Source organism: Procambarus clarkii, chromosome 55, assembly GCF_040958095.1.
Source record: "Procambarus clarkii isolate CNS0578487 chromosome 55, FALCON_Pclarkii_2.0, whole genome shotgun sequence".
Taxonomy (NCBI): Eukaryota; Metazoa; Arthropoda; class Malacostraca; order Decapoda; family Cambaridae; genus Procambarus; species Procambarus clarkii.
In genome coordinates, this window is record NC_091204.1 from 12,631,378 (window position 1) to 12,642,773 (window position 11,396).

Here is an 11,396-nt window from a genome sequence, read left to right on the forward strand (position 1 = left end):
GTTGCTGAAGCTGTTTGGTGAGTACTGTACCGCACTGTAAACCTACACCACATTCTGCAGCAGTACTACCGGTGAGCGACCCGGTCGTGCTGGTGAGGCAGGCTGTGGGCGGTGAGGCAGGCTGTGGGCGGTGAGGCAGGCTGTGGGCGGTGAGGCAGGCTGTGGGCGGTGAGGCAGGCTGTGGGCGGTGAGGCAGGCTGTGGGCGGTGAGGGCAGGCTGTGGGCGGTGAGGCAGGTTGTGGGTGGTGAGGGCAGGCTGTGGGCGGTGAGGCAGGCTGTGGGCGGTGAGGCAGGCTGTGGGCGGTGAGGCAGGCTGTGGGCGGTGAGGCAGGCTGTGGGCGGTGAGGGCAGGTTGTGGGCGGTGAGGCAGGCTGTGGGCGGTGAGGCAGGCTGTGGGCGGTGAGGCAGGCTGTGGGCGGTGAGGCAGGCTGTGGGCGGTGAGGCAGGCTGTGGGCGGTGAGGGCAGGCTGTGGGCGGTGAGGCAGGTTGTGGGTGGTGAGGGCAGGCTGTGGGCGGTGAGGCAGGCTGTGGGCGGTGAGGCAGGCTGTGGGCGGTGAGGCAGGCTGTGGGCGGTGAGGCAGGCTGTGGGCGGTGAGGCAGGCTGCAGGCGGCGAGGCAGGCTGCAGGCGGCGAGGCAGGCTGTGGGCGGTGAAGCAGGCTGTGGGCGGTGAGGCAGGCTGTGGGCGGTGAGGCAGGCTGTGGGCGGTGAGGCAGGCTGTGGGTGGTGAAGCAGGCTGTGGGCGGTGAGGGCAGGCTGTGGGCGGTGAAGCAGGCTGTGGGCGGTGAGGCAGGCTGTGGGCGGTGAGGCAGGCTGTGGGCAGTGAGGCAGGCTGTGGGCGGTGAGGCAGGCTGTGGGCGGTGAGGCAGGCTGTGGGCGGTGAGGCAGGCTGTGGGCGGTGAGGCAGGCTGCAGGCGGCGAGGCAGGCTGCAGGCGGCGAGGCAGGCTGTGGGCGGTGAAGCAGGCTGTGGGCGGTGAGGCAGGCTGTGGGCGGTGAGGCAGGCTGCAGGCGGCGAGGCAGGCTGCAGGCGGCGAGGCAGGCTGTGGGCGGTGAAGCAGGCTGTGGGCGGTGAGGCAGGCTGTGGGCGGTGAGGCAGGCTGTGGGCGGTGAGGCAGGCTGTGGGTGGTGAAGCAGGCTGTGGGCGGTGAGGGCAGGCTGTGGGCGGTGAAGCAGGCTGTGGGCGGTGAGGCAGGCTGTGGGCGGTGAGGCAGGCTGTGGGCAGTGAGGCAGGCTGTGGGCGGTGAGGCAGGCTGTGGGCGGTGAGGCAGGCTGTGGGCGGTGAGGCAGGCTGTGGGCGGTGAGGCAGGCTGTGGGCAGTGAGGCAGGCTGTGGGCGGTGAGGCAGGCTGTGGGCGGTGAGGCAGGCTGTGGGAGTAGTTATTGGCTACTGTGGGAGTGATTAGTGACTGCTGTGGGAGTAGTTAGTCCAAGCCCCCCCCCCCCCCCCCGTCCCATCCCAAATCCTTATCCTGATCCAAGTATGTAGTCTAATGTCTTGGCGCTTTCTCCTGATAGTTCCCCTTCCCCTTCACACACACACACACACACACACACACACACACACACACACACACACGCACGCACGCACGCACGCACGCGCACGCACGCATACACACACACACACACACACACACACACACAAGGATGAACTAAACAAGGATGAACTATTCAACACTGGAGGGACGCGAACAAGGGGACACAGGTGGAAGCTGAGTACCCAAATGAGCCACAGAGACGTTAGAAAGAACTTTTTCAGTGTCAGAGTAGTTAGTAAATGGAATGCATTAGGAAGTGATGTGGTGGAGGCTGACTCCATACACAGTTTCAAATGTAGATATGATAGAGCCCAATAGGCTCAGGAATCTGTACACCAGTTGATTGACGGTTGAGAGGCGGGACCAAAGAGCCACAGCTCAACCCCCGCAAGCACAATTAGGTGAGTACAATTAGGTGAGTACAAACACGCACACGCACACACACACACACGCACACGCACACGCACACACACACACACACGCACGCACACACACACACACACACACACACACACACACACACACACACACACACACACACACACACACACACACACATTGCAACTTTCTCAACAACAAATTACACTTTATTACAACTTTATTAGCAGGCAATTAGAGTGCGTGTTGACTTTAATCGCCAATCACAGGCCTTAATGACGTGTAACAAGCAATTACCCTCCACGTCGGCTTTTATTAACAAATCTGGTTTAGCAGCCCGTCCTCTCGAGCGCTCACAACGTCACTTAACTGACGTACTAAAATTGCCCGATCCTAACCTAACCGAGCACCCACGAACAGAAAACGGGACATCATGGCAATTTTGATTTTTTTGTTTGTATCAGTTTTTTGTATCAGGTAATCAAGCAACCTGATTACCTGAAGGTAATCAGCAACCTGATTACCTTCTGTATTTCTCTCAGTAACTACAGGTGACGGGTCTCCCAATCCTGAGCACTCCAGGTACAAACTCTGTGAGCAGGAACTGGGGGCATGATCTCCCACACTACATCACCGAATGCCCAGTTATTAGACCATTCAGACCCGTTGGCATGAGGTACCTGGAACTTATATGACTTTATTAACTCTTGTGTTCTTGAGGATATCCTCATAACGAACCCAGAGTTTGCCAGTGCAGGCTACTGATCGCATAGTATGACTAAGAATCCAGTGTGTTGGATTTAGCTTCACGTAGACACTATGTAACACTTCTTGACACTATGTAACACTTCACATAGTGTGGGGCAGCTGCATAAACAACCCGTCCTCTTAAAAATAACGTCGCTTTTCGCTCGTATGCGCACTATGGCCAAAAGTGGACGTAATTTGAAATGAAATCGACTCACAAAAGTGACGTACTGTTCCGTTTTCTGTTTGGGTCGTCCGGCTTACTCGGAAAGGTTAGAAGAGGAAACTTTCAATTAACGTTTTTCATAACGTTTTGAAACTTTATGAGAATTTCCTGCCCACCTAACCTACCAGAGGACCCTTAACTTACTGTTGTTGAAACAAAAAAATCCCAAATTTATTTTCATTTTAGTTTTCATTTTCAAATTACGTCCACATTCGGCCATACTGGCAAACGGCCAAAAGCGACGTTATTTTTAAGAGGACAGGTTGCATAAATGTTGATGCACCAAAATGTGTTAATACAAAAATATTATCTGTGTAACTTCATTGTTTACTCGAAAAGGATAAGCCTGAATTCATTCATTCTGAGAGAGAGAGAGAGAGAGAGAGAGAGAGAGAGAGAGAGAGAGAGAGAGAGAGAGAGAGAGAGAGAGAGAGAGAGAGAGAGAGAGAGAGAGAGAAAGAGAAAGAGAAAGAGAGAGAGAGAGAGAGAGAGAGAGAGAGAGAGAGAGAGAGAGAGAGAGAGAGAGAGAGAGAGAGAGAGAGAGAGAAGGGAGAAAAAGAAGGAGAGGGGGAGACAAAGACGAAGAGAGATAGAGAGACAGATAAAGAAACCGGACCCTAAATATACTACAAAAAAGTATTCTTGCAAAACCCATATTCTTACAAAACCCATATTCTTACAGGACCTATATTCTTACAAACCCATATTCTTACAAAACCCATATTCTTACAGGACCTATATTCTTACAAACCCATATTCTTACAGGACCCATATTCTTACAGGACCCATATTCTTACAGGACCCATATTCTTACAGGACCCATATTCTTACAGGACCCATATTCTTACAGGACCTATATTCTTACAGGACCCATATTCTTACAAGACCCATATTCTTACAAATCCATATTCTTACAGGACCCATATTCTTACAGGACCTATATTCTTACAAATCCATATTCTTACAAAACCCATATTCTTACAGGACCTATATTCTTACAGGACCCATATTCTTACAGGACCCATATTCTTACAAGACCCATATTCTTACAAGACCCATATTCTTACAGGACCCATATTCTTACAAGACCTATATTCTTACAGGACCCATATTCTTACAAGACCCATATTCTTACATGACCCATATTCTTACAGGACCCATATTCGTACAGGACCCATATTCTTACAGGACCTATATTCTTACAGGGACCCATATTCTTACAGGACCCATATTCTTTCAGTGGCCCATATTCTTACAGGACCTATATTCTTACAGGACCCATATTCTTACAGGACCCATATTCTTACAGGACCTATATTCTTACATGACCCATATTCTTACAGGACCCATATTCTTACAGGACCCATATTCTTACAGGACCCATATTCTTACAGGGCCCATATTCTTACAGGACCTATATTCTTACAGGACCCATATTCTTACAGGGCCCATATTCTTACAGGACTCATATTCTTACATGACCCATATTCTTACAGGACCCATATTCTTACAGGACCCATATTCTTACAGGACCCATATTCTTTCAGGGCCCATATTCTTACAGGACCTATATTCTTACAGGACCCATATTCTTACAGGACCCATATCCTTACAGGACCTATATTCTTACATGACCCATATTCTTACAGGACCCATATTCTTACAGGACCCATATTCTTACAGGACCCATATTCTTACAGGGCCCATATTCTTACAGGACCTATATTCTTACAGGACCCATATTCTTACAGGGCCCATATTCTTACAGGGCCCATATTCTTACAGGACCCATATTCTTACAGGACCCATATTCTTACAGGACCCATATTCTTACAGGACCCATATTCTTACAGGGCCCATATTCTTACAGGACCTATATTCTTACAGGACCCATATTCTTACAGGACCCATATTCTTACAGGGCCCATATTCTTACAGGACCCATATTCTTACAGGACCCATATTCTTACAGGACCCATATTCTTACAGGACCCATATTCTTACAGGACCCATATTCTTACAGGGCCCATATTCTTACAGGACCCATATTCTTACAGGACCTATATTCTTACAGGACCTATATTCTTACAGGACCCATATTCTTACAGGACCTATATTCTTACAAGACCCATATTCTTACAGGACCCATATTCTTACAGGACCCATATTCTTACAGGACCCATATTCTTACAGGACCTATATTCTTACAGGACCCATATTCTTACAGGACCCATATTCTTACAGGACCCATATTCTTACAGGACCTATATTCTTACAGGACCCATATTCTTACAGGACCCATATTCTTACAGGACCTATATTCTTACAGGACCCATATTCTTACAGGACCCATATTCTTACAGGACCCATATTCTTACAGGACCTATATTCTTACAGGACCTATATTCTTACAGGACCCATATTCTTACAGGACCCATATTCTTACAGGGCCTATATTCTTACAGGGCCCATATTCTTACAGGGCCCATATTCTTACAGGACCCATATTCTTACAGGACCCATATTCTTACAGGACCCATATTCTTACAGGACTCATATTCTTACAGGGCCCATATTCTTGCAGGACCCATATTCTTACAGGACCCATATTCTTACAGGACTCATATTCTTACAGGGCCAATATGCCACAGTTCACACCATAGATTCCCTAAAGTTTCATTATTTTACGAAACAGAAATTCTTTTTTTCAAGATGTATTTAGTGGCTTGAGGCAGCCCTTAGGAATATACATAATTAAGTTGGCTGACATTCACGCATTTTAAATAATTTCCTCTCATTAACGAAGATTTGGGCTGCAAGTCTTGTATAATTACGACCCGAGACTCACACTGATTTAATTAGACTACAGTGTTTTACACACACACACACACACACACACACACACACACACACACACACACACACACACACACACACACACACACACACACACATATACACACATACACACACACACACACACACACACACACACACACACACACACACACACACACACACACACACACACATATACACACATACACACACACACACACACACACACACACACACACACACACACACACACACACACACACACACACACACACATATATACACACACACACACACACACACACACACACACACACACACACACACACACACACACACACACATATATACACACATACACACACACACACACACACACACACACACACACACACACACACACACACACATATATACACACATACACACACACACACACACACATATACACACACACACACACACACACACACACACACACACACACACACACACACACACACACACACACATATACACACATACACACACACACACACACACACACACACACACACACACACACACACACACACACACACACACACACACACACATATATACACACACACACACACACACACACACACACACACACACACACACACACACACACACACACACACACACATATACACACACACACACACACACACACACACACACACACACACACACACACACACATACACACACACACACACACACACACACACACACACACACACACACACATATACACACATACACACACACACACACACACACACACACACACACACACACACACACACACACACACACACACACATATATACACACATACACATACACACACACACACACACACACAAGAACAAAACATAGAGACATGAATCATGACCGCAGGAGTCACCTTGCCTTTGAATACACGAGAAAGTCAAAATAACACAGTTACATTCTGAACCCCCAAGACCCCCAACCTCCACAATGTTATCATGCATGGTTCCCAGTGGCTGGAGGAACCATGTTGGTAAAACACAATCACAGTGTGTAAATGCCAGGATGCACGTTTTATATGCGACATTCCTGGGGAGTACATACGGCTTGGGGAGTAGAAGAACTCCCAGAACCCCATCAACCAGGTATATGTGGGCCTGCGGGCCGCTCTAAGCAATAGCCTGGTGGACCAAACTCTCACAAGTCAAGCCTGGCCTCGGGCCGGGCTTGGGGAGTAGAAGAACTCCCAGAACCCCATCAACCAGGTATATGTGGGCCTGCGGGCCGCTCCAAGCAACAGCCTGGTGGACCAAACTCTCACAAGTCAAGCCTGGCCTCGGGCCGGGCTTGGGGAGTAGAAGAACTCCCAGAACCCCATCAACCAGGTATCAACCAGGTATCAACCAGGTACCTGCATCCATACCAACATATTCACATTATGTAATTATTCATATAACCCCCTTCTAATTATTACCATAATTGACATAATTGACCCACTATGCTCGTTATAAGGCAAGTTGCATCTATAACATTATATAATGTTGTAAACATTTCAGTAAACCTCGCTGGTACACTGCTAAACGAGACCATTCTCTCCCGTGCCACTCCGTTAAAAACACAGTTGTTTATCCTCACCCAAAAGCGTCAAGACCTACATGTTTCCCCACCTGGGGCCAGATTCACGAAGCAGTTGCGCAAGTACTTACGAACGTGTACATCTTTCCTCAATCTTTGACAGCTTTGGTTACATTTATTAAACAGTTTACAAGCATGAAAACTTGCCAATCAACTGTTGTTATTGTTATAAACAGCCTCCTGGTGCTTCGGAGCTCATTAACTGTTTAATAATTGTAAACAAAGCCGCCAAAGATTGAGAAAAGATGTACAGGTTCGTAAGTGCTTGCGTAACTGCTTCGTGAATCTGACACCAGATGTATTGGAGGCAATACTTACTAATCCTAAGAAACGTTAATATTTAGGCGTTTTAAATCCCCTAAACCACCGCAATTTTTACGCTGGAATCGATTGCGTAAAAAACGAAGTTTCTTCCAGTAAGTTGTTAATTAAGAGGTTGTATTACACAACAACAACAACCTGGTAACAACCGAGCCATACACGAAGGAAGTCAGAAACAACACATTAACACTGATCTCAGTGTTATAAATTACCCCAAAGCTTCAGTTCTCATTACCCCAAAGCTTTCAGAACTCTAACTAGAATATTCATGATGATAATCATACATTATCAAAATTATGCAATAATTAAAATATATTTTTTATTACAGTACGGCATTAACAGGACAATTATTAACATTAATGTACATTGTTTTTATAAAGATAATTAATAATATAAATTAGCACAATACAAATCAAACAATAACGTACATAAAACAACAATAAATCTGCCAGCGTTAATAAATTAAATGAACAAATCCACAAGGGCCGTGACGAGGATTCGAACCTGCGTCCGGGAGCATCCCAGACACTGCCTTAATCGACTGAGCTACAACAGGGTAAAAAGAGTTGAAACCGAAGTTCTACTGAACTTACTGGATCCCACAGCCTCTCCGAGGCACAAATTCATTTGATGCATCACGTTAGTGTGATCTCTGTGTGTAATGATGTTAATAAAGTTCATCCAAAAATTATTAATATACAGAACAATACTGTCAATGTTGTATGATCAAAGTATTTAAATTGTAGTACTGTACTACAGACTATACAGAGCTGTCATACAATTGTATACAGTTGTATACAAGATACAAGTATATCTTGATTTATATTGTTAATAAAAATTATCAATAACGACAATAATAATAATACAAATATTTAATGTTCACACCAAGAGATAAACGTAACTATTAGAAATAAAAAAAAACATATATGTAAAATAACGATAAAGTTAAAATTTACCTGCAAGAAAGACCCAATCGCCCGCCAATCCTGACCCCTTCCCAGTGCTATATAGTCGTAATGGCTTGGCGCTTTACCCCTGAGTTCCCTTCCCTTCCCTTCCCCCTTCCCCCCCCTTCTACATCACATCCTCGCACCAACTCTACATTTATAGCAATTAACTCCATTATGCAAAGGTTTAGAGTCAATCATTGATCCACCATTGATGATTGGTGGCCTCGTAGCCCGGTGGATAGCGCGCAGGACTCGTAATTCTGTGGCGCGGGTTCGATTCCCGCACGAGGCAGAAACAAATGGGCAAAGTTTCTTTCACCCTGAATGCCCCTGTTACCTAGCAGTAAATAGGTACCTGGGAGTTAGTCAGCTGTCACGGGCTGCTTCCTGGGGGTGGAGGCCTGGTCGAGGACCGGGCCGCGGGGACACTAAAGCCCCGAAATCATCTCAAGATAACCTCAAGATAACCAAAAACGGCAACATTCAACAGGGAAACAAAACAACAGGGAGAAATGTTGACCAACAGACGCAAAGGAGGAACCTTAATAACCCGTTAAGGTTTGCATCATTTGCAAACAGTCGACACGGAGGCCCTGACAGCTGAGTGGACAGCGTTCGGGATTCGTAGTCCTGAGGTTCCGGGCTCAATCCCCGGTGGAGGCGGAAACAAATGGGCAGATTTATTTTCACCTGATGCACTTGTTCACCTAGCAGTAAATAGGTACCTGTGAGTTAAACAGCTGCTACGGGCTGCTTTCTGGGGGATATGTAACAAAAAAAGGATGCCTGGTCGAGGACCGGGCCGCAGGGACACTAAGTCCCGAAAGCATCTTACGATAACCTCAAGATAACGGGAACGAACTATGTTTAGACAGAATAGACAGGCACTGATAAACGTACAGAAACGGTCACAATTAAGACGGAAACAAACTATCCAATTAGAGGCTAAGGAGGGGGTGTAGGGGGGGGGTGTGGGGTGGGGGGGGGGGTACAGGAGTTCTACAAACAGACGCTGTAACGCCTGTAATCTGCACGTCCATAGCCGCATCGACGGACGCATAATAATGAAGAAATGAATAATACTGATTAGCATTCTTGCCCTTTTTTGTGTATAGTGACACTAATGAATAGCAGAGGAAAAATGTCAAGTCGATACATATTCAACACCACAGTCAACCTAACCTATGTATACCTATGTATAACTCATGTCATTATACATAATATTGATAGGATAATATAATACAATTAGTATTAATGATGCAATACAGTAATGTAGTTCTCAGCTGGCTGGATAGTCGTGTAATATTCAGGTGCTTGGACAGTTACGAGGAGCGAGGATAGGGGAAGGGATTCAAGGGTAGGAAGGGAGTAGCATTTCACGACTAGTGTTGAAAGTCAGTTAAAACCAAAGGGGGTAAATCCCCAATATTTTCAACAGGCGGGACTCCCTCAGAGCAGCTGAGAAAACATTCAGTAATCCACTGCCACTTGCTGAAGCCAAGTATTTAACATCCTTAAACTGGTGGGATTGGGTGGTTATAAAAAGGAGCTGCCTCGTATGGGCCAATAGGCCTTCTGCAGCTACCTTTGTTCTTATGTTGACCAGACCACACACTAGAAGGTGAAGGGACGACGACGTTTCGGTCCGTCCTGGACCATTCTCAAGTCGATGTATAACTCAATCGACTTGAGAATGGTCCAGGACGGACCGAAACGTCGTCGTCCCTTCACCTTCTAGTGTGTGGTCTGGTCAACATACTTTAGCCACGTTATTGTGACTCATCGCCTGCTTATGTTCTTATGTTCTTAAACCTGATAGTACTTCACAGCTTCCTTAGACGATTCACAGTTCAATTTGTTAATCACTGTTAAGTCACTCCGCCTCCGCTCAAGTAATGAGAAAGCCATTAAATCACAAGTAAGAACAATGGAGTTTAATACGACACGGCTTTTAAGGGGAGTCTAAAACAACTTGCCTCTTTACCTTGACGAAATAATTATGTGGAAGCCGATACAAAGGCCACAGCTAATGCAGCTCACTCACTGGGGATAACAGTGAGCAGGAGGGCTGGTGTTGTCTTGTGAAACATCGTGAATATATTAAGGTATAATTAGGTAATTATTATCATTCTGATTTGGTATGCACAAGGCAAGTGGAGCCGGGGAGGTAAGTCCTTTCCTTAATGCTCGTCCTCTTGGTCTCCTTCCCCTCCCCCTTCCCACCCTCATTATTCTCTCCCTCTCTCTCTCTCTCTTTATCTAACTCCGTCTATCTGTCTGTCTCTTGCCTTTTATTCTAATTATCTCACTTTTTCCCATTCTCAGTGTATCTCCTTGTTTGGTTCATCAGAGCAGTGTTGATGGAGTGTAAGTTGATAGAGTATACTGACGATAACTGGCCTGTCGTAGCTTATTAGCGAAACATGTACTATCTACTTGGTGTTCCACTACACCGCGATCTGTCTGTGTACCCGTCTGTGTACCCGTCTGTGTACCCGTCTGTGTACCCGTCTCTCCCCTCCCCGTCAGCAACAAACGCTCTCACACTGTCGACAAAACTCGGCCCGCGGCTCACTTCACTGTCCCTTCTTTGCTCTTCATCAATTTATAAACTTATAAAACAGTGCTAAAACGAATCCTCATTTTTTAAGCAGTTTACACACACGCATTTAAAAAAAGATAAAATGAAAGTTGATTTTTTATCTACAGAAATGTGACAGCATCAAACACAGGTTGACACAGCCACATTG